The sequence below is a fragment of the Dama dama genome, unplaced genomic scaffold (assembly GCF_033118175.1).
Source record: "Dama dama isolate Ldn47 unplaced genomic scaffold, ASM3311817v1 ptg000209l, whole genome shotgun sequence".
In the NCBI taxonomy this organism is placed as follows: Eukaryota; Metazoa; Chordata; class Mammalia; order Artiodactyla; family Cervidae; genus Dama; species Dama dama.
Window position 1 is genome coordinate 754,439 of NW_026871000.1, and position 24,885 is coordinate 779,323.

Genomic DNA, 24,885 nt, shown 5'->3' on the forward strand with positions numbered 1-24,885 from the left:
CAGCTGATGTATCAATAGAAACCCTCCAGGCCAGAAGGGAATGGGAGGACGTACTGAAAGTAATGAAAGAGAATAACCTACAACCTAGATTACTGTACCCAGCAAAGATCTCATTCAGATATGAAGGAGAATTCAAAAGCTTTACAGACAAGCAAAAGCTGAGAGAATTCAGCACCACCAAACCAGCTTTTCAACAAATGTTGAAAGATCTTCTCTAGACAGGAAACACAGAAAGGTTCTATAAACATGAACCCAAAACAACAAAGTAAATGGCAACAGGACCACACCTATCAATAATTACCTTAAATGTAAATGTGTTGAATGCCCCAACCAAAAGACAAAGACTGGCTGAATGGATACAAAAACTGACCCCTATATATGCTGTCTACAAGAGACCCACCTCAAAACACGAGACACATACAGACTAAAAGTGAAGGGCTGGAAAAAAATATTACATGCAAATGGAGACCAAAAGAAAGCAGGAGTCACAATACTCATATCAGATAAAATAAACTTTCAAATAAAGGCTGTGAAAGAGACAAAGAAGGACACTACACAATGATCAAAGGATCAATCCAAGATGAGGATATAACAATTATAAGTATATGTGCACCCAACATAGGAGCACCACAATATGTAAGGCAAAGGTAAAGAGTATGAAAGAGGAAATTAATCATAACACAATAATAGTGGGAGACTTTAATACCCCACTCACAACTATGGATAGATCAACTAAACAGAAAATTAACAAGGAAACGCAAACCTTAAATGACACAATGGACCAGCTAGACCTAATTGATATCTATAGGACATTTCACCCCAAAACAATCAACTTCACCTTTTTCTCAAGTGCACACAGAACCATCTCCAGAATAGATCACATCCTGGGCCATAAATCTAGTCTTGGTAAATTAAAAAAAAAAAAAAAAAATATATATATATATATATATATATATGGAAATCATTCCATTCATCTTTTCTGACAATAGTGCAGTAAGATTAGATCTCAACCACAGGAAAAAAATTATTAAAAATTCAAACATATGGAGGCTAAATAACACACTCTTGAATAACCAACAAATCATAGAAGAAATCAGAAAAGAAATCAAAATATGCATAGAAATGAATGAAAATGAAAACACAACAACCCAAAACCCATGGGACACTGTAAAAGCAGTGCTAAGGGGAAGGTTCATAGCATTACAGGCTTACCTCAAGAAACAAGAAAAAAGTCAAATAAATAACCTAACTCTGCACCTAAAGTAACTAGAAAAGGAAGAAATGAAGAACCCCAGGGTTAGTAGAAGGAAAGAAATCTTAAAAATTAGGGCAGAAATAAATGCAAAAGAAACTAAAGAGACCATAGCAAAAATCAACCAAGCTAAAAGCTGGTTTTTTGAAAAAAATAAACAAAATTGACAAACCATTAGCAAGACTCATTAAGAAACAAAGGGAGAAGAACCAAATTAACAAAATTAGATATGAAAATGGAGAGATCACAACAAACACTGAAATACAAAGGATCATAAGAGACTACTACCAGCCAATAAGATGGACAACTTGGAAGAAATGGACAAGTTCTTAGAAAAGTATAACTCTCCAAAACTGAACCAGAAAGAAATAGAAGATCTTAACAGTCCCATCACAAGCACGAAAATCGAAACTGTAATCAGAAGTCTTCCAGGAAACAAAAGCGAAGGACCAGATGGCTTCACAACTGAATTCTACCAAAATTTTAGAGAAGAGCTAAAACCGATCTTACTCAAACGCTTCCAGAAAATTGCAGAAGAAGGTAAAGCTCCAAACTCATTCTATGCGGCCACCATAACCATAATTCCAAAACCAGACAAAGATGCCACAAAAAAAGAAAACTACAGGCCAATATCACTGATGAACATAAATGCAAAAATCCTTAACAAACTTCTAGCAAACAGAATCCAACAACATATTTTAAAAAATCATACACCATGACCAAGTGGCTTTATCCCAGGATTGCAAGAATTCTTTAATATCCACCAATTAATCAATGTAATACACCACATTAACAAATTGAAAGATAAAAACCATATGATTACCTCAAAAGATGAAGAAAAAAACCTTTGACAAAATTTAACACCCATTTATGATTAAAACTCTCCAGAAAGCAGAAATAGAAGGAACACACCTGAACATAGTAAAAGCTATATATGACAAACCCACAGTAAGCATTTCCCTCAATGGTGAAAAATTGAAAGTATTTCCCCTGAAATCAGGAACAAGACAAGGGTGCCCACTCTCACCACTACTATTCAGCATAGTTTTGGAAGTTTTGGCTCCAGCAATCAGAGCAGAAAAATAAGTAAAACGAATCCATATAAGAAAAGAAGAAATGAAACTCTTGCTGTTTGCAGATGACATGATCCTCTACATAGAAAACCCTAAACACTCTACCATAAAACTACTAGCACTAATCAATGAATATAGTAAATTTACAGGATATAAAATTTACACACAGAAATCCCTTGCATTCCTATACACTAACAATGAGAAAACAGAAAGAGAAATTAAGGAAACAATACCATGCACCATTGCAACAAAAAGAATAAAATACTTAGGAGTATAGCTACCTAAAGAAACTACCTATACATAGAAAACTATAAAACACTGATGAAAGAAATCAAAGAGGACACAAACTGATGGAGAAATATACCATGTTCATGGGTTGGAAGAATCAATATTGTGAAAATGGCCATACTACCCAAAGCAATCTATAGATTCAATGCAATCCTTATCAAGCAACCAACGGTATTTTTCACAGAACTAGAACAAATAATTTCACAGTTTGTATAGAAATTAAAAAAAAAAAACCTCAAATAGCCAAATTAATCTTGAGAAAGAAGAATGAACTGGAGGAATCAATCTGCCTGACTTCAGACTCGACTACAAAGCCACAGTCATTAAGACAGTATGGTACTGGCACAAAGACAGAAATATAGATCAATGGAACAGAATAGAAAGCCCAGAGATAAATCCACGAACCTATGGACACCTTATCTTTGATAAAGTAGGCAAGGATATACAATGGAAAAAAGACAACCTCTTTAACAAGTGGTGCTGGGAAAACTGGTCAGCCACTTGTAAAAGAATGAAACTAGAACACTTTCTAACACCATACACAGAAATAAACTCAAAGTGGATTAAAGATCTAATGTAAGACCAGAAACTATAAAACTCCTAGAGGAGAACATAGGTAAAACACTCTCCTACATAAATCACAGCAGGATCCCCTATGACCCACCTCACAGAATATTGGAAATAAAAGCAAAACTAAACAAATGGGACCTAATGAAACTTAAAAGCTTTTGCACTACAAAGGAAACTATAAGCAAGGTGAAAAGAGAGCCCTTAGATTGGGAGAAAATAATAGCAAACGCAGCAACAGACAAAGGATTAATATCAAAAATATACAAGCAACTTCTGCAACTCAATTCCAGAAAAATAAATGACCCAATCAAAAAATGGGATAAAGAACTAAACAGACCTTTCTCCAAAGAAGATATACAGATGGCTAACAAACACATGAAAAGATGCTCAACATCACTCATTATCAGAGAAATGCAAATCAAAACCACAATGAGGTACCATTACACGCCAGTCAGGATGGCTGCTATCCAAAAGTCTATAAGCAATAAATCCTGAAGACAGTGTGGAGAAAAGGGAACCCTCTTACACTGCTGGTGGGAATGCAAACTCGTACAGCCGCTGTGGAGAACAGTGTGGAGATTTCTTAAAAACATGGAAATAGAACTGCCATATGACCCAGTAATCCCACTTCTGGGCATACACACCAAGGAAACCAGATATGAAAGAGACACATGCACCCCAATGATCATCGCAGCACTGTTTATAATAGCCAGGACATGGAAGCAACCTAGATGCCCATCTGCAGATGAATGGATAAGGAAGCTGTGGTATATATACACGTGAAATATTACTCAGCCATTATAAAGAATTCATTTGAATCAGTTCTAATGAGATGGATGAAACTGGAGCCCATTATACAGAATGAAGTAAGCCAGAAAGAGAAAGACCATTACAGTATATTAACACATATGTATGGAACTTTGAAAGATATTAACAATAACCCTATATGCAAAACAGAAAAAGAGACACAGATGTACAGAACAGACTTTTGGACTCTGTGGGAGAAGGCGAGGGTGGATGTTTTGAGAGATAAGTATTGAAACATGTATAATATCTATGGTGAAACAGATCACCAACCCAGGTTGGATACATGAGACAAGTGCTCGGGCCTGTTCAATGGAAAAACCCAGAAGGATTGGGTAGAGAGAGAGGTGCGTGGGGGGATAGGGGTGGGGAATACATGTAAATCCATGGCTGATTCATGTCAATGTTTGACAAAAACCACTACAATATTGTAAAGTAATTAGCCTTCAACTAATGAAAAAAAAAGAAGTTATGTTCAGTTTTGTTTTAAAAGGCACTTTTTAATTTATTGACATGTTGCTCATGTACCATGAATTTACCAGTTTACATGTATAATTCATTGATTGTAATTTATTCCCAGGTTGCATAACCATAACCACTGCCACATTCTAGAATATTTTCATGACTCCAATGGGACATTGGACATTTTCCATTTCCCCCTTCATCTGGGCCCTGGCATAGACTTCTCTGTTTTTTGTCTTCAGAGAATTACCTGATCTTGGACATGAATGAAATAATGCAACAGGCAATCTTTTGTTTCTTGCTTCTTTTAATTAACATAATCATTTCAGTGCTATATCATGTTATAACATGTAGCAGAAATCCATTCATTTGATGGCTTATTAATATTGCATTGCCTGTTTTATTTATTTGATCACCAGTTGATGGACATTTGAGTCATTTTATTTTCTCTTTTATAATTAATTTCTTTTTAAATTTTATTTTTAAATTTAATAATTTAAAAAAATTAATGGCTATTAAATAAAATGGAAATATAATTTTAATGTAATGACTTTACAGAATTTTGTTTTCTGTCAAACCTCAATATGAATCAGTCATAGGTATACATATATCCCTTCCCTGTTGATCCTTCCTTGCATCTCCCTGCTTATACCTCCCCTCAATGTTGATACAGAGCCCCTGTTTGTGTTTCCTGAGACATACACCACATTTCTGTTTGCTATCTATGAATAGATAACCTAACTTGACACTTAAAACAACTGGAAAATGAACAACAACAACAAAAAAACCCAAAATAAGTAGAAGGAAATAAATCATAAAGATCCAAGCAGAAATAGAAGAAAAAGAAATAATTGTAAAGACTAATAAAATAAAAGCTGGTTCCTTGAGAAGATAAGCAAAATTGACAAACCTTTAACCAGAGTCATCAAGATAAAAAGAGAGAAGAATCACACCAACAAAATTAGAAACAGAAAGGTAGACGTTACAACAGACGGTTCAAAAACACAAAGGATTTTAAGAGATTATTATGAACAACGTTATGGAAATAAAATGGATAATCTGGAAGAAATGGACAGGTTCTTAGAAAAGCTTGATCTTCCAAGGCTGAACCAGGAAGAAGTAGAAATTAAGAAAAATCCAGTTACAAGCTCTAAATAGATGTTGCGACCAAAAAAAAAAAAAATCTCCCAAAATACAAAAGCTCAGGAGCAGATGATTTCACATATGAATTCTGAAAAACATTTAGAGATGAACTAATGCCTATACTTCTAAAACTCTATCAGAAAATTGAAGAGGAAGAAACACTTCCAAACTCATTCTCCAAGGCCACCGTCACCCTGATAACAAAATGTAACAGACAACACCACAAAAGAAAGCTACAGGCCAATATCACTGATGAATGTAGATGCAAAAATCCTCAAAAAATTTGTATCAAGCAGAATTCAACAACACATCTAAAAGCTCACACACCATGATCAAGATGGGTTTATTCCAAGAATGAAAGGATTCTTCAACATAGGCAAATCAATCAATGTGATACACAATATTAACCAATGGAAAGATAAAAATCATATGATCATCTCAATAGATGCAGAAAAAGCCTTTGACAGAATTCAACACCCATTTATGACGAAAACTCTTAAAGAAAGTGGGGGGGGGGGGCTAGAAGGAATCTACCTTCACATAGTAAAGGCTATATGTGAAAAGATCACAACAAGCATTATTCTTGGTGGTGAAACACAGAAAGATTTCCCCCTATAATTGTGAACAAGACAAGGGTGTCTGCTTTCACCACTATTATTCCAGATAGTTTTGGAAGTCCTTCCTCAGCAATCAGAGAAGAAAAAGAAATCAGAGATAGATCGGAAAAGAAGAAGTAAAGCTCTCACTGTTTGTAGATGACACAATACTGGAGATGACACAGAAAGCCCTAAATATACTATCAGAGAATTACTAGAGCTAATCAGTGAATTCTGCAAAGTCACAGGATACAAATTCATAACACAGAAATCACTTGCATTCCCATATGCTAACCATGAAAAATCAGAAATAGAAATTAAGGAATCAATCCCATTCACCATTACAATAAAAAGAATAAAACATCCAGGAAAAACTTACTTAAGAGTTTGGGAGGGGAAAGAACTGCATACAGAAAACTATAAGAAACTGAAGAAAGAAATCAAAGATGACATAAACAGATGGACAGAAATTCCATGTTCCTGTGTAGGAAGAATCAATATCATGAAAACTGACTATACTACAAAATGCAGAGTCACTGCGAACTATACCAAATTACCAATGGTTTTTTAACAGCACCAGAACAAAATATTTCACAATTCATATGGAAACATAAAACACCCCAAATAACCAAAGCAATCCTGAGACAGAGGAATGGAGCTGGGGGAATCAACCTTCCTGACTTCAGATTGTATTACACAACTGCAGTCATCAAAAAAGTATGTTGCTGGATGCATGAGACAAGTGCTCGGGCCAGGTGCACTGGGAAGACCCAGAGGAATCGGGTGGAGAGGGAGGTGGGAGGGGGGAATCAGGAAGGGGAATACATGTAACTCCTCGGCTGATTCATGTCAATGTATGACATAACCCACTGAAATGTTGTGAAGTAATTAGCCTCCAACTAATAAAAAAAAAAAAAAGCACATAAAAAAATAAATAAATAATCAAAAAAGTATGTTACTGGAACAGAAAGAGAAATCTATGGAACAAGATAGAAAGCATAGAAATAAACCCATGCACCTATGGGTACCTTATTTTTGACAAAGGAGGTTAAGAATATACAATGGGGAAAATACAGCCTTTCAATAAGTGGTTCCAGCAAAACTGGACAGCTACATGTAAAAGAATGAAATTAGAACACTTCCTAACACAGTATATGATGATCAACTCAAAATAGGCTAAAGACCTAAATGTAAGACCAGAAACTGTAAAACACTTAGAGGAAAACATAGGAAGAAGAGTCAAAGACATAAATAAAAGCAAGATCTACTATAACCCACCTTCTAAAGTAATGGAAATATAAACAAAAGTAAATAAGTGGGACCTAATTAAACTTAAATCCTGCAAGAGAAACCATAAGCAATGTGAAAAGACAATCCTCAGAATGGGAGAAAATAATAGCAATGAAACAACTGACAAAGGATTAATTTCCAAAATATAAAATCAGCTTATACAACTTAATACCAGAAAAAGAAACAATGCAATCAAATAGTGGGAAAATTAAAAAGTGGGGAAAAAGACATAAAAATACATTTTTCCAAAGAATACATGTGAATGGCTAATAAAAACATGAAAAGATGTTCAATATCACTCATTATTAGAGAAATACAAATCAAAACTACAATGAGATATCATCCAACACCAGTCAGAATATTCATTATCAAAAAGTCTGCAAACAGTATGTTCTGGAGAGGTTGTGAAGCAAAGGGAAACCTCTTGTACTGTTGGTGTCAATGTAAACTGATACAGCCACTATGGAAGATGTTATAGAGATTCCTTAAAAAGCTAGGAATAAATATATGAGCCAGAAATCCCACTCCTAGGCATATACCCTGAGGAAACCAAACAGAAAAAGGCACAGGTATGTCACTGTTCATTGCAGTACTACTTATAATTGGTAGAACATGGAAACAACCTAGATGTCTATGGACAGATGAATGGATAAAGAAGTTGTGGTATATATATATACACAATGGAATATTAAGTTCAGGCGCTTAGTCGTGTCTGATTTTGGTGATCCCGTGGACTGCTGTACCTCAGACTTCCCTGTTCCTGTCCCTCACCAACTTCTAGAGCTTGCTAAAACTGATATCCATTGAGCCGATGGTGCTAACCAACCATCTCATCCTCTCGTCCCCTTTTACTCTTGCTTTCAGTCTTTTCCAACATCATCAGACTTTTTACCAGTGAGTCAGTTATTTGCATAAGGTAGCTAAATTACTGTAGTTTCATCTTCAGCATCAGTCCTTTCGATGCATATTCAGATTTTCTATAGGATTGCCTGGTTTACTCTACTTGCAGTCCAAGGTACTATCCAGAGTATATGTGGGTATAAAAAAATATTAATTGTACTTATGCTCCCCTCTCATGGAGAAAGAAAGAATGCTTATGAATGAAATTTATTAAATCCAGATGTAGTCTTTACATGTTGAAAAAGATACTATATAACTTTATTAAAAATTAATATGTGCTCAGAACAGAAAATGTAAATTTGCCAGAAAAATACAAAGAAAAAAATACTACCCATGATTTCATTTTACCTTTAGCTCAGAATTCTTAGTTCGTGAATGGGGAGATAAAAAGATTACAGTGCACTAGTTCTTTTAGTAGAAATCATTTTTTCTGCTGTTAGAATGGTAACAAAGAACTTAGTTTTGATACTTGCTTTGTTTACTTATCTTTAAGCCTCTACTTTTACAAATACCTAGGAGTTTGACACCCTGTTTAGAGACTGCTTGCTTCAAGATGATTTTTTTTTTCCTTTTTGATATTTTCTATGATTAAAAAAAAAGTTAACATGTCTTGGCTATGGTAAATTGTGCTACAGTGAACATTGGGTTGCATGAATCATTTGGAATTAAGGTTTTCTCCAGAAATATGCCCAGCAGTAGGATTGCTGGGACATATGGTAATTCCAGTTTTAGTTTTCAAAAGAGCTGCCATAGTGTTCACCATAGTGGCTGTACCAATGTAGATGCCCCCAGACAGTACAGAGGGTCCCCTTTTCTCCACACCCTATACAGGAATTATTGTTTATAAAATTTTTGATGATGACTATTTGGACTGGTGTGAAGTGATACATCACTGTAGTTTTGCATTGCATTTCTCTAATAATTAGTGATGTTGAGTTTCTTTTCATGTGTTTGTTGGTGATCATTATGTCATCTTTGGAGAAGAGTCTATTTAGATGTGCCCATTGTTTTATTTATTTATTTATTCATTTTTATATTGGGCTACATGAGCTGTTTGTATATTTTGGAGAATAGCTTGATAACTATGAGAACCATCTGTGTATCAGAGGGAACTATCCTCAACATTGCAAAAAGGAAAGCTCAGAGATAAATCTATACACCTATGGTCACTTAATCAATAATAAAGAGGGCTAAAATATACAATTGAGAGAAGACTGTCTCTTCAATAAGGTGCCAGGAAAAGTGGACATCTACATGCCAAACAATTAAATTAGAACGCTGCTGCTCCTGCTGCTGCTGCTAAGTCACTTCAGTTGGGTCCGACTCTGTGCGGCCCCATAGACGGCAGCCCACCAGGCTCCCCTCTCCCTGGGATTCTCCAGGCAGGAACACTGGAGTGGCTTACCATGTCCTTCTCCGAAGCATGAAAGTGAAAAGTGAAAGTGAAGTCCCTCAGTCGTGTGCGACTCTTAGAGACTCCATGGACTGCGGCCTAACAAACTCCTCCATAAAATTAGAACACTACCTGGTATCAATACCAAAAAACAAACAAACAAAAAAACCTCAAAAAACAAAAACAAAACCTCAAAATGGATCAAAGACCTAATGTAAGACCAGACACTTTATAAAAGACTTAGGGAAAAACAGGAAAAACGCTATTTGACCTAAACCACAGATCTTTCTTGAGCCATCTCACAGATCTTTTCTGAGCCATCTCATAGAGAAATGAAAATAAAAGCAAACAAATGGGACATAATTAAACTTCAAAGCTTTGCATAAAGAAGCAAACCATAAACAAAATTACAACACAACCCTCAGAATGGAAGAAATTATTTACATAGTAACAAAGGATTCATCTTCAAAGTATACAAAGAGCTCATGTAGCTCAATATCAAAAAACAAACAAACCAACCAATGAAAAAATGGGTAAGGACACAACTGGTGGTCCAATGGTTAAGAATCCCATTGACAATGCAGGAAACAAGGGTTTGATTCCTGCTTTTTGAAGATTCCACATGCCAAGGATCAGTTAAACCAGTGCACCACAACTATTGAGTCCTCACTGTTCAACAACTAAAACCTGCATACCCTAGATCCCTTGCTCTTCAAGAAGAGAAGCCACAACAATGAGAACTCCTCGTACTCAACTAGAAAGTAACCCCCACTCACCACAACTACAGAAAAGCTCATGCATGGCAGGGAGACATAGTGCAGCAAAAAACAAATAAATTTTTTAAATGGGCAGAAGATCTAAATATACATTTCTCCAAAGAAGACATACAGATGGCCAAGAGGTATATGTAAAGATGCTTGGCATCCCTAATTATTAAAGAAATGCAAATCAACACTACAATGAGGTATCATGTCACGCCAGTCATGATGGTCACCATCAAAATGTCTGCAAATAACAAAGGCTGGAGAGGATATGGATAAAAGAGAGCCCTCCTACACATTTGGTGGGAACGTAAGTTGGGGCAGCCACTATAGAAAACAGTATGGAAGTTCCTCAGAAAAGTAATACATAGAATTATCATATGATCCATTTGTGGGCATAAACCCTGACAGGACTGTAATCTCAGAGAATACAAGCACTCTGATGTTCCTAGAAACACTAGTCACAAAATCCAAAATATAAACACATCCTAAATATCCACTGACAGATGAATGAATAAAGAAGAAGTGGTGCATATATGAAATGGAATAGTTGTCAGCCATAAAAATTGAAATGATGCCACAAGCAGCAATATGCATGGACTGAGAGCTTATCAAATGAAGTGAAATAAGTCAAGGAAAAATATCAAATTATATTACTTATATGTGAAATCTAAGGATGACACATGAACATATCTATGAATCAGAAACAGATTCATGGAAACAGAAAACAGACCTATGGTTTCCAAGAAGGAGGGGGTTGATGGTTAGGAGGTATAGGAGGTTGGGATTAACAGATGTATACTATTACATATGGAATGCATAAACAACAAGGTCCAACTGTAGAGCACAGAGAATTACATTCAGTATCCTATGATAAACTATATTGGAAGAGAATATTACAAATTATATATATGGGTCTTCCTTGGTGATCCAGTGATTAAGGCTACAGAGGTTCACTCTCTGGTCAGGGAACCAACTCCACATACTCTTTGCAGAATAGCCAAAAAAAAAAAAAAATGTAAAGAAAGAAAGAAAATAAAGAAAAAAAAGATTTAAATATATACATATATGTATACATATATATGTGTATATTTATATATGTATATACACACACATACACACCCAAATAATGTATATATACACATATATGTGTATAGATTAATCACTTTGCTGTAAATCAGAAATTACCACAATATTTTATACTTAAATTAAAAATAACATACATGGGAAAAACTGATTAGTATTTTTCATTATATGTAAAGTTTATATCTAAAGAAAAGTGTTGTGAACAAATACAGCTCACTACTTCATGGCAGGCTTGCTGAAATAATTATGGAGATGCATACTGGTATGTTCAATTTACCACAAAATAGACAAAGGAATAAGATAGATTTATGGATGGATAGAGGGATTGACAATGGATAGACACATAAGAAAAAAAACAAGTATTGTGAGCTGGTTACAGTAGAATCTAGGTTGTAAGTCTTTGTGTATTAGCTAGAAAAAATTTTCAACTTTGTTCAGTGTTTGAAAAATTTTATCACAAAATGTTCAGAAATGTACAGAGCAAAGAACAATGAAAACTAAAATGCACATGAAATATAATTTCAATTTAAAAACATAAGCTGAAAAAAGATGTGGATCAGATAGGCTAAAATACTGTGTGCTTAGTCAGTCAGGTATGATTCTTTTGCAACCCTATTGACTGTACCCATGAGTCTCCTCTCTCCAGACAAGAATACTGGAGTGGGTTACCAATCCCTTCTCCAAGGTATCTTCCTGACCCCGGGATGTGACCCCTGCATTGGCAGGTGGGTTCTTTACCACTGAGTCACCAAGGAAGCCACAAAATATGAACGGTAGTGAAATTGAACCCAGTTTTTATTTACTTTCTCTCCATGCACTTAGTTCTTTTCACAATATCCAAAGACTACATTTTCCATAATAAGAGTAGCATAATTTTTCCTCTGGCCCAAGGGAGACAGGCCTAATGGGTAGCCTCATCACTCTACTTGTGCTCCCCCCTCCTGGTGATCTTGGTTTTGAGTACCTACTAGGGCTCCCAGAGTCCTCCAATCACAGCTGTAGAGACGTGTCCCCATTGGCTTTCCAGGGCTGACCAAGCCTTTGGCTGACTCCTTTCTTTGGAGTCCCAGGGCAGCTCCACCAGTCTTGGCTTCATCATGTCCCTTTGGGGTGCTACCCAACATCACTTCATTTCTTCTCTCTCTATATATATTTCAGGGTATATTAAATAGTTTATTGAAAAGTACATGTGGAAAGGCACACAGATGAATTCAGAGAGAGTTGTGCTCTCCCAACAATCTTTCAACCTACACCCTCTATCTCCCTGGAGTTTTCATGGTTATTTAAATTTCTTAATTTAAGTGATCTTTGTCAAGTAGCTAAAATGAGAAAACTTTTACTTTGTAGAAAAAGTCCTGCATGGATAAATACATAATAAACAAGGAATTATAAAATGACGATTGAGAAATATTTTGAAGATAGCTGACAAAGCACACATTTACATAATTTATGCAGAATTCAAAAGTTAAAATAAGAAAAGAACAAGAAAAACATAAAGGGCGTAAAGGAAACAAAGGGAACAAAGAAATGCAACTTACTCAGAAGAAAAATGACTAGAAAGCAGGAGGGAATGTCAAATGTAATTGGTTATAAAACAAATGCAAACAAAAACAATAAAGGAATATGATTTCTCACAATGCAAATTGCCGAAAGTTCAATGAAACCGTTGAGTGATAAAAAAAAAATATTTCCTCCAAATTGAGGATAAGAGGCTGGAAAATGCGTGCTCATGCATTGTTTTGAAAGAATAAATTGATGCAACTTTCTGAAGGACAGTTTGACTGTTTCTCGTAAATTTATAAATGCATGGATCTACTTAGGATTATTTCCAGTTTACATTGCAGAACTATTTATGCAATTTCACCAAAATTATATATATGATGCTCATTGTAATCTTTCTTTCCTATTATCCTAGAAAATCTCTTGGGTCACTTTCCAACACTGCTCTTCCCCCATGCAAACCCTTTTCTCTGTTTTATCAGTATAGATTAGTTTTGCCTCTCCTAGAACTTTCTATAAATGGAGCATACATTATGTAAACATGTAATTGCTTTAGAATGTTGTGTTATTTCCTGTTCTACAGCAAAGTAATTCGGGTGTGCGTTCTTTTTATGTTTACTTCCATTTAGGTCACCAAAGAGTATTGAGGATAGTTACCTGTGCTATATAGATAGTTCTCATTAGTTATCAAGGCATTAGTCTCCAAAATTTGCAAACAGCACGTGTATCCCAATTTAAGCAAACAAACAAAATACCTCAATCAATAAATGGGATATCTAAATAGGCATTTTTTTCCCCAAAGAAGTCATACATATGGCCAACAGAGACAGGAAAAGATGCTCAACACCACTAGCTATTAGAGAAATGCAAATCAAAACTACAACAAGGTACTACTTCACACCACTCAAAAGAAGCCATCATCAAATATTCTACAAACAATAATTTGGAGACATTGTGGCAAAAAGGGGACCCTCTTGCACTGTCAGTGGGCATGAAAATTGGTACTACCATGATGGTGAACCATATTGAAACTACTTTAAAAAAGTAAAAATGTAGTCACCATATGACCTACTCCTAGGCATATGACCTACTCCATTCAGTTTTACTTATTTTGTTGCTATATATTCCATTAAATATTCTCCATAGATGTCACTGACAAATGAAAACAGTTTAATTCTTCTTTCACAAACTGCATAACTTCTCTATCATTTTCTAAAATTTCATGGAGAGAAATTCAATATAATGAGACTGGACATCTTTTTGTTAATTCTGATCTTAGAAGTAAAATTCTCATTGTTTTTCCCTAAAGTGTGATGTTAACTATATTGTTTATTACCTTCATAAGGTTGAGGAAGTTTTCTGTTTCTAGTTTGTTAAGAGTTTTCTTTTCATTTTTTCCTTTCTTTTCTTTCTTTCTTTCTTTTTTTTTTTTTTTTTTCCTATTTTTACAGAATGTGCTCAGTCACTCAGTTGTGTACAGGTGTTTGTGACCTCATGGAGAATAAGCCTAACAGGCTCCTCTGGCCTTGGGGATTCTCCAGTCAAGAATACTTCAGTGGGATGCCATGCCCTTCTCCAGGGGATATTCCCAACAAAGGAACATAAATTAGATTTCATGAAATTATTTTTTAGCATTTATTGAGATAAGTCTACTGTGTTTCATTTTTAGTTTTTAGTAAGTTGAATTATGCTGTTTGAGTTTCAAATGCTTAATCAATGCTGGATTCTTCAGGGGACAAAGATCAATAGATTATGCTGTGTCATACTTTGTGTGTACTGGTGTAGTCTGTGCTTCATTCTGAACACTTTCTCTTGCTGCCTGTGCAAGTGCACAATTTTCTCCTGCTGTCCTGTATAATCTGTTATTTATTATATGCATTGTGTTTGTCATCTGATTCTGTAGTTTTCATATCTACAAAATGAAAGTGTGTCCTTTTGATGATTTTCGTGTCTCTACTTAACTTTACAACATAACAAACTCAGTTATTTGAAGTTGTTTAATGTTCCTGTTTGCAATTTCTGAAATCTATGCCACTTCTGGATCAGTTTGATTTCTCAAGGGAATTTTAATATGATTTTTCTTACCTTAGTGAGATTAAATATATTTTCAATATTGTTAGTGTCTAGTTCCATAACTCTCTTGTCAATTGGCTGATCATGTCTTTTGAACATCGCTTAACAAATTGAGCAGCCAATTGTGAAGATGTAGCACTGTTGACTCATGTCTTTTTCACATTTTTCTGTCATGTTTTAGGTTCTTTGTTCTAAAAATTTTAAGAGTTATCCTTTGTGTTAATTTATGGTGTGCTTTGTTCTAGCTCATAAACTTTTAAGCAGTGTGATACATCCTGGATGAATAAGCAACCAGTGGACACCAGGATGTAAGCATTTCACAGGAAACCCAGGAAGTCCCACTAAGACAAAAAACTGAGTCCCCAGGGGGCACACCTCAGTCTGGCGGACCCTGCTTATCAATTAGGAACACAAGAACTCTGGTGAAGCAAGCAGCTCGTTCCCTTTTCCTCCAGAGCAAACACAACTATGACAGGATTTGGGAACTACATGGATACGACATGAATACTTATTGTTTCCTCCAAGAAGCAGGAAGTTTGTGGTATTTATTCATGGAAATGAATTCTGTCATGGCCTCCACTTCCAGTTGAGGTGCCAGCAGGAAAACAAGATGAAAAAGGAGGTTTGTAAGGGCACGTGTTGAGAAGACCTTTGCAAATGAGGCTCACACACCTCTGGGCAAATTTCAACTCTTCTTGTGGATAAAAATGAGTTGCAGGTGGTCATTTGCTTCTTGGGATCACCCAGCACAATTTGAATCACGTATTTATCTGCCTCAACCACATCACCATGTTAAAACACAAGCCTGTGTACTACACCATGAGTCATAGACTTGAACCAAGGCAACTCCAAGTGGAGCAAAGGCAAGTGTATTTAGTGCAGCCTCACAGCCTGAAGACAGGGGTTTCAGATGGGAAAGTAGAAAACTGAGGAGAGTTATGTGAACACTGAGCAAAGGAGGTGGGATGGAAAAAGTTTTTGGTAGATGGCCCCAAATTAGGTGGTCTTTAAGGTGCTTTAATAGCACCTTACGGGAGAAAAATGGAATGATTCTCATTTCCACAGACACTTCAACACAACCAAATTATCATGGACATATTCTCAGTTCAGTCACTCAGTCGTGTCTGACTCTGTGACCCCATGAATCGCAGCATGCCAGGCCTCCCTATCCATCACAAACTCCCGGAGTTTCCTCAAACTCATGCCCATCGAGTCGGTGATGCCAACCAGCCATCTCATCCTCTGTCATCCCCTTCTCCTCCTGCTCCTAGTTCCTCCCAGCAACAGGGTCTTTTCCAGTGAGTCAACTCTTCACATGAGGTGGCCAAAGTATTGGAGTTTCAACTTCAGGATCAGTCCTTCCAATGAACACCCAGGACTGATCTCCTTTAGGATGGACTGGTTGGATCTCCTTGCAGTCCAAGGGACGCTCAAGAGTCTTCTCCAACACCACAGTTCAAAAGCATCAATGTTTCAGTGCTCAGCTTTCTTCACAGTCCAACTCTCACATCCATTCATGACCTCTGGAAAAACCATAGCCTTGACTAGATGGAAGTTGGCTGGCAAAGTAATGTCTCTGCTTTTTAATGTGCCATCTAGGTTGGTCATAACTTTCCTCCCAAGGAGTAAGTGTCTTATAATTTCATGGCTGCAGCCACCATCTGCAGTGATTTCGGAGCCCCCCAAAATAAAGTCTGACACTGTTTCCAGTGTTTCCCCATCTATTTCCCATGAAGTGATGGGACTAGATGCCATGATCTTACTTTTCTGAATGGCTTTAAGCCAAGTTTTTCACTCTCCTCTTTCACTTTCATCAAGAGGCTTTTTAGTTCCTCTTTACTTTCTGCCATAAGGGTGGTGTCATCTGCATATCTGAAGTTATTGATATTTCTCCTGGTAATCTTGATTCCAGCTTATGCTTCTTCCAGCCCAGCATTTCTCATGAGGTACTCTGCATGTAAGCTAAATAAGCAGGGTGACAATATACAGCCTTGAGTACTCTTTTTCCTATTTGGAACCAGTCTGTTGTTCCATGTCCAGTTCTAACTGTTGCTTCCTGACCTGAATGCAGGTTTCTCAAGAGGCAGGTCAGGTATTCTGGTATTCCCATCTCTTTCAGAATGTTCCACAGTTTATTGTGATCCACACAGTTGAAGGCTTTGGCATAGTCAATAAAACAGAAATAGGTGTTTTCCTGGAACTCTCTTGCTTTTTTGATGATCCAGCAGGTGTTGACAATTTGATCTCCGATTCCTCTGCCTTTTCTAAAACCAGCTTGAACATCTGGAAGTTCTTGGTTCGCGTATTGCTGAAGCCTGTCTTGGAGAATTTTGAGCATTACTTTACTAGCGTGTGAGATGAGTGCAACTGTGCAGTAGTTTGAGCCATGTTTGGGATTGCCTTTCTTAGGGACTGGAATGAAAACTGACCTTTTTCCAGTCCTATGGCCACTGCTGAGGTTTCCAAGTTTACTGGCATATTGAGTGTAGCACTTTCACAGCATCATCTTTTAGGATTTGAAATAGCTCAACTGGAATTACATCACATCCACTATCTTTGTTCATAGTGATGCTTTCTAAGGCCCACCCGACTGCACATTCCAAGCTATCTGGCTCTAGGTGAGTGATCACACCATCATGATTATCTGGGTCATGAAGATCTTTTTTGGAGAGTTCTTTTGTGTATTCTTGCCACCTCTTCTTAATATGTTCTGCTTCTGTTAGGTCCATACCATTTCTCTCCTTTATTGAGCCCATTTTTGCATGAAATATTCCCTTGGTATCTCTAATTTTCCTGAAGAGATCTCTAGTCTTTCCCATTCTACTGTTTTCCTCTCTTTCTTTGCATTGATCACTAAGGAAGTCTTTCTTATCTCTCTGTGCTATTCTTTGGGACCCTGCATTCAAATGGGAATATCTTTCTTTTCTCCTTTGTTTTTTTGCTTCTCTTCATTTCAGAGCTATTTGTAAGGGTCTCCTGAGACAACCATTTTGCCTTTTTGCATTTCTTTTCCATGGGGATGGCCTTGATCCCTGTCTCCTGTACAATGTCATGAACCTCCGTCCATAGTTGATCAGGCTCTCTGTCTATCAGATGTAGTCCCTTAAATCTATTTCTCACTTTCACTGTATAGTCATAAGGGATTTGATTTCAGTCACACCTGAACGGTCTAGTGGCATTTTAGGCAAGATATTAAAAACTAGGTAATGGTGAAAGGTGAGATATAACAGAATGCAAGCCTGAATACTGTGAATGTGAGGCTATATATTGTCACCCTGATTATCTAACTTATATGCAGAGTGCATAGCTTTTAGAACTTTCAGACAGAGACATTAAAATACTTGGAAGAGTTGTGTTTTGTATGTTCTTTAATAAAGCAGAGACATAGAAATCATAAAAATAGACTCAATTTCATCTTATAGATATGAAACATATAGTGTCAGATGATGAACACTGCAATATAAATGCCTTATTTCTCTCACCAAATCAAGCGAGCTGCTTCGCATCCTCCCCTATAAGGGTCAGGATGAGGCTTTGTGGTGTCAAGACCCGTTTATAGTTATGTGGATTATCTCTGGGCTTTCTATTTTGTTCCATTGATGTACATTTCTGTCTTTGTGCAAGTACCATACTGTCTTGATGACCGTGGCTTGAAGCCAGGCAGGTTGATTCCTCCACTTCTATTCTTCTTTCTCAAGATCTCTTTGGCTATTTGAGGTTTTTTGTATTTCCATACAAATTGTGAAATTATTTGTTCTAGTTCTGTGAAAAATACTCTTGGTAGCTTGAATGAGATTGCATTGAATCTATAGATTGCTTTGGGTAGTATACTCATTTTAACTATATTGATTCTTTTGATCCATGAGCATGGTATATTTCTCCATCTATTTGTGTCCTCTTTGATTTCTTTCATCAGTGTTTCATAGATTTCTATATATAGGTCTTTTGTTTCTTTAGGTAGATATATTCCTAAGTATTTCACTCTTTCCGCTGCAATGGTGAATGGAATTGTTTCCTTAATTTCTCTTTCTGTTTTCTCATTGTTGGTGTATAGGAATGCAAGGGATTTCTGTGTGTTAATTTGCCTGCATCATTTGAATTAGTTTTATCCTGGAAAATGCCCAGCAGTAGGTCACATGGTGATTTTATTTTTAGGTTTTTAAGGAGCTGCCATACCGTTCACTATAGATATGGTACCGATTTATATGCCCACTGACAGTTCGAGGGTTCCCGTTCCCCACACCGTCTCTCGATTAATGTTTGTAGAGGTTTTGTTGATGGCTATCCATGTTGACATGAAGTGATTGTAGTTTTGATTTGTATTTCCTTAATAATTAGAGATTTTGAGCTTCTTTTCACATTCTTGTTGGTCACCTGTATGTCTTCTTTGAAAATAAATCTATTTAGATCTGCCTGCTTTTACTGACTTTTCTTTTTATTGATAACTGGCTATATATGCTCTTTGTGTATTTTGGAGAATAATGCCTTGATAACTAATGAGAACTATCAGTGTAGCACAGGTAGCTGTCCTCAATGCTTTTCGGTGAGTGAAGTGGGAAGGAAACTTACTCACAATTGATTTACTTTGCTGTACAGAAGAAAGTCACACAACATTTTAAAGCAACAAGAGGTGAACATCCTCTATGATCCAACTATAGAAAACTCTAGATGAGTCAAAACTAATCTATACTGATAGAACTGAAAACTGGTGTTTCGTGGGTGAAGGGCTGTGTGAGGAAGGGGCCCAAGAGATGTTCTAGGATGATGGGAAAAAATATTGCCATGAACATCGTGTATATAATCTTGGTGAAATTGCATATATGCATCTGCAATGAAAATTCCAAACAAGGTCTTGCTAAGTGGCTCCATAAATGTATAAGTTTGCTAGATACTGTCACATTGTCTTTCAGAAAGTTTTATCACTTTATGCTTTCACAACAATGCATGAGCACTCATTTCCTCACATCTCATCCTCAATTTGTAGGAAAAAGTTGGTATCACTCAATGCTTTATTTGAACTTCTGGCAATTTGCATGGTAAGAAATTGTCTTCCATTATTGTTTTGGTTTCCACTTGTTTTTATTACCAATTAGGTTCAAATTTTCCTCCTGTTTTTTGTTAATTTTGCTTATTTTTCTTCTGAGTAATTTGTATTTCTTTGTTCCTTTTTTTACTGCTTGTTTATCTTCTATCAGGTGTTTCATCTTCTTATTTTTAATTTTGAACTCTGTATAAATTGGGCAAATATGCCGTTTGTCAGCTACCTTCCAAATATTTTTAAATTGTCATTTTATAATTCTTTGTTTATTATTAATTTACCCATGAATGATTTTTTTCTACAAAGTGTAAATTTCCCCTTTTTAGCTACTGGACAAAGATTACTTAAATTAAGAAATTTAAATAACTGAGAAAATCTCCAGGGAACTAGAGGGTATAGGCAAAACGATTGCAAGGAGGGAGGGTCAACTCTCCCAATTGCAAGAGTCAACTCTCTCTGATTTCACCTGTGTGCCTTTTCACATGTACTTTTCAACAAACTATTTACCCTGAAATACATAAAATGAAAACACAGACATAGACTTATGAAAACATTCTTACACTGATGGACACATACAAGCACAGAGACAATCTTATATGCTTGAAATGCAATTAAGGAAAGGAAAAGAAAACGTAGGGACTCACTGAAGAACACCTATGAAGTGCACAGAAGTTCTCTGCTACTTTTCTCTAGGCCTAAAGTTGGAAGTTATTTTGTGGTTGAATGATTTCTCTCTAACGACATTTTAAATCAGAATGCTTTAAAGATATTCCTTTGTTTGGCATCTGAGCAGATCTTATATATTTTGTATGTAAGACTATTCTGTGATTTGCTAAAATAAAAACAATGTTGTAGGGTAACAACATTGAAGTCATATTGACCTCTTTAGGCTCTGCAGTTACACATTTCCTTGTTAAGCTTTAAACATCTAATTCCATCCTCTGACCTTCTCCCATCAATTTTTCTACATTTTACCCCAATCTTCTCCATTTACCTCACTTAAATTTTTGTTTTAACTTTTACTATTTAGGCACCAATTATAAAATAAATAAGTAAAGGAAAGAAAATTGAATTAATGTACAATGATTACTAATGTATTGAGCTATATTCTGTACAATTTTTTGAGAGTTAAAGATATTGATTTATTAAAGCCATATGGGAAATAATCACCAAGGTAATGTATCATGTATCCAGGCTTCCCTTGGTAAGGCAATGAGGTGCAGTTTAATATTTTTTTTTTTTTGCATTAAAACAGTAGTTTTTCAGCATGATATACTCGATGTCCATAACCATACCTTTTCCCAGATATCTCAAAGGAAAAGGGGATTAATCTTGTTCTCTTTGAGAAGTACCTGCCACTTAAAGCAGAATATGAAAAGAAGTTAAAAGGGAGTGAGAAAGAATAATCAGTACCTGGCACTTTCAATTTTCCCTTTCATGTATTGGAGAAGGAAATGGAAACCCACTCCAGTGTTCTTGCCTGGAGAATCTCAGTGACGGTGGAGCCTGTTGGGCAGCCGTTTATGGGGTCGCACAGAGTCAGACACGACTGAAGCGACTTAGAAGTAGCAGCAGCAGCAGCAGCAGCAGCAATGAAATAGAAGATGTAGTTGCCTTTAAGTTGATATTGCTCAAAGCATGCAAATTTGACTACATAGAAAGTAGCAAATTTGACTACATATAAAATGAGGCCATTGAACTTTGGGTTTGAAATTATAGCTAAGGGCAAAAATTTCTTTTTTTTTTTTTCTTCTTCTATTTTTATTTGATTAATTAATTTGTTTTAATTGGAGGCTATTTACTTTACAATATTATGGTTTTTTTTTTTTCCATACATTAACATGAATCAGCCATGGGTGTACATGTGTTTCCCATCCTGAACCCGTCTTCCACCTCTCTCCCCATTCCATCCCTCAGCATCATCCCAGTGCACCAGCCCTGAGCACCCTCTTTCATACATGGAACCTGGACTGGTAATCTGTTTCGCATATGATAATATACATGTTTCAATGCTGTTCTCTCAATCATCCCACCCTTGCTTTCTCCCACAGAGCCCGAAAGACTGTTACGCATCTCTGTATCTTTTTCTGTCTCCATATAGGGTCATCATTACCGTCTTTCTAAATTCCATATATATACATGTATTACTCTACTGTATTGGTGTCTTTCTCTCTGACTTACTTCACTCTGTATAATAGGCTCCAGTTTCATCCACCTCATTAGGCTGGATTCAAATGCGTTCTTTTTAATAGCTGAGTAATATTACATTGTGTATATGTACCCAAGTTTTCTTATCCATTTGTCTGTCTATGGACATCTAGTTGCTTCCCTGTCCTGGTTATTGTAAACAGTGCTGTGATGAACATTGGGGTACAGGTGTCTCTTGCAGTTCTGTTTTCCTCTGTGTGTATGTCCTTGGGCATTCCACAAAGGCACAAACTCAGTTGGGCCTGCGTTTTGTGCCCTTCCCAGGTCTGCACATCTCAGGCTACAAGGTGCTTAGCAAACACACTCTTCCCAGCTGGGTAGTGCATCTTATTACCTCCCCCATCCCAGCCACTCAATTTTCTGGGTGTCAGTGGGACTGCCATCTCAGGTGTGCTGTGTGTCTCTCCTGGGGCACTAATCTCTGGCTGAAACCATCTTGATTGATTTCAACCATCCAGGATCCCAGGAGGACTTGGTGAGCAACGGGGAGCCTGCTCATTTTTGGTAGGGGATGCCATCTCTGGGGCTGAGTTTGCCCCTTGCCTTTATGCCCTGGCTGTCGCCTGCCTACCTCCCTGCCTCCAGTGGGGGATGGGCTGGTCCACAGCTGGATAACTCTCCTCTGGTATTCGTTCAGTCCTTTGTTCTGTGAGTGCACCTGGAAGTGACTTAAGTTAGAGGTTTTTGTGGGAAAGTTCTCTCACTCTCTCTTTCCTCCTTTTTAGTTTTTCCTCTCTGGCTATCTCACAGTTTGAGCTAACTCATGTTAGCTCCCTCATATTGCCATCAGGGCATTCAAGCCTGGTCCTTACCATAAGCAATGCAGCCAGTGCTTCCCTGTTCAGCTCCCTCTTGCTGGTAGCAGATGCAAGCGTCTGTGCTACTTCTCCAGTGGGAGTTGCAGTTTAGGCACGTAATCTGTGGGTGTTATTTATTTATTGTTTCCTCCCGTTTATGTTGCCCTCTGAGATTCCAAAACTCCCCACAGACCCGCTGGTGACAAGGTTTCCTGGTGTTTGGAAATTTCTTTTTTAAGACTCCCTTCTCAGGATGGGTCTCCATCCCTACTCGTTGTATCTCTTTTTATCTTATATATTTTGTCCTACCTCCTTTTGAATAAAATGGGCTGCCTTTCTGGGTACATGGTGTTCTCTCCCAGTGTTCAGAAGTCATTTTGTGGTATTTGCTCAGTGTTCAAATGATCTTTTGATAAATTTGTGGGGGAGCAAGTAGCCTCCCTGTCCTATTTCTCTGCTATCTTAGGACCCTAATCATCATTAATTCAATTGACATGCATTTGAGCAAATTCTGGGAGACAGTGAAAGAGAGGGAGGTCTGTGCTGCAGTCCAGGAAGTCACAAGAGTTGAACATCACTAGATGACTGAACTATAACAATCAAAGTCTCTAGAGCTACTTCTTAAAATCACTCCAAAATATATTTACTAAAAGAAATAACAACAACAATAACAAAAGTATTATAGTGGTATTCTAGAATTTGGGATAATGGATTTAAAAAATATATGGCAGCTATAGGCTGTCAAAGAGACAAAGCTTAGATTTGAATAGATTTTCAGAATTAGGTTGTAATGAAAATTTTATGCAAGTAATCAACAGCTATAGTGACTATACGACTAGTAGACAAAATGACTTTAAATAAAAAATGGTATGAAACAAATGACATTAAGTATCATTTAGTTCAGTCTCACAATCTTATCTAATTCTTTGCAACCACAAGGACTGCAGCACACCAGGCCTCCCTATCCATCACCAACTCCTGGAGTTTACTCAAACTCCTCTCCGTTGAGTTGGTGAGGCCATCCAACCATTCATCCTCTGTCTTCCCCTTCTCCTCTTGCCTTCAATCTTTCCCAGCAGCAGAATCTTCCCAAATGAGTCAGTTCTTCACATCACGTGACCAAAATATTGGAATTGTGGCTTCAGCATCAGTCATTCCAATTGTTATATTAATTACATATTTTGTCATATTATTTTTATATTAATGATATAAGGGTATCTCTCTCTCTCTTTCTCTCTCTCTCTCACACACACATAAGTTCACATCATCAAAAAGTTACAGTTACCTAATATTTGAATTGTTTCTCTGCCTTCAGGCTAATATGACATGTAAAAACTGCAAAACATGAGCAAGAAGTCTAGTCCAACAATAAATATCGAAATAATTCAAGAAGATAAGACCATTGAGGGAAGAGAAAACCTAAACGACAATAAAAACCAGTGGGCCAAACACAAATGTGCAGAACATTCCACCCAAAAGGAACAGAAGAATACACATTTTTGTCAACTACACTTGGAATATTCCCTAGTATATTCTCACGAATTGGGTTTATATGAAGCCATGAAAAAACCATAGGTAATGTAAATTATACCAAATATGGTCTCTGGCATCCAAGACATGTAAATTGGAACCAACAACAGGAGAAAAATTT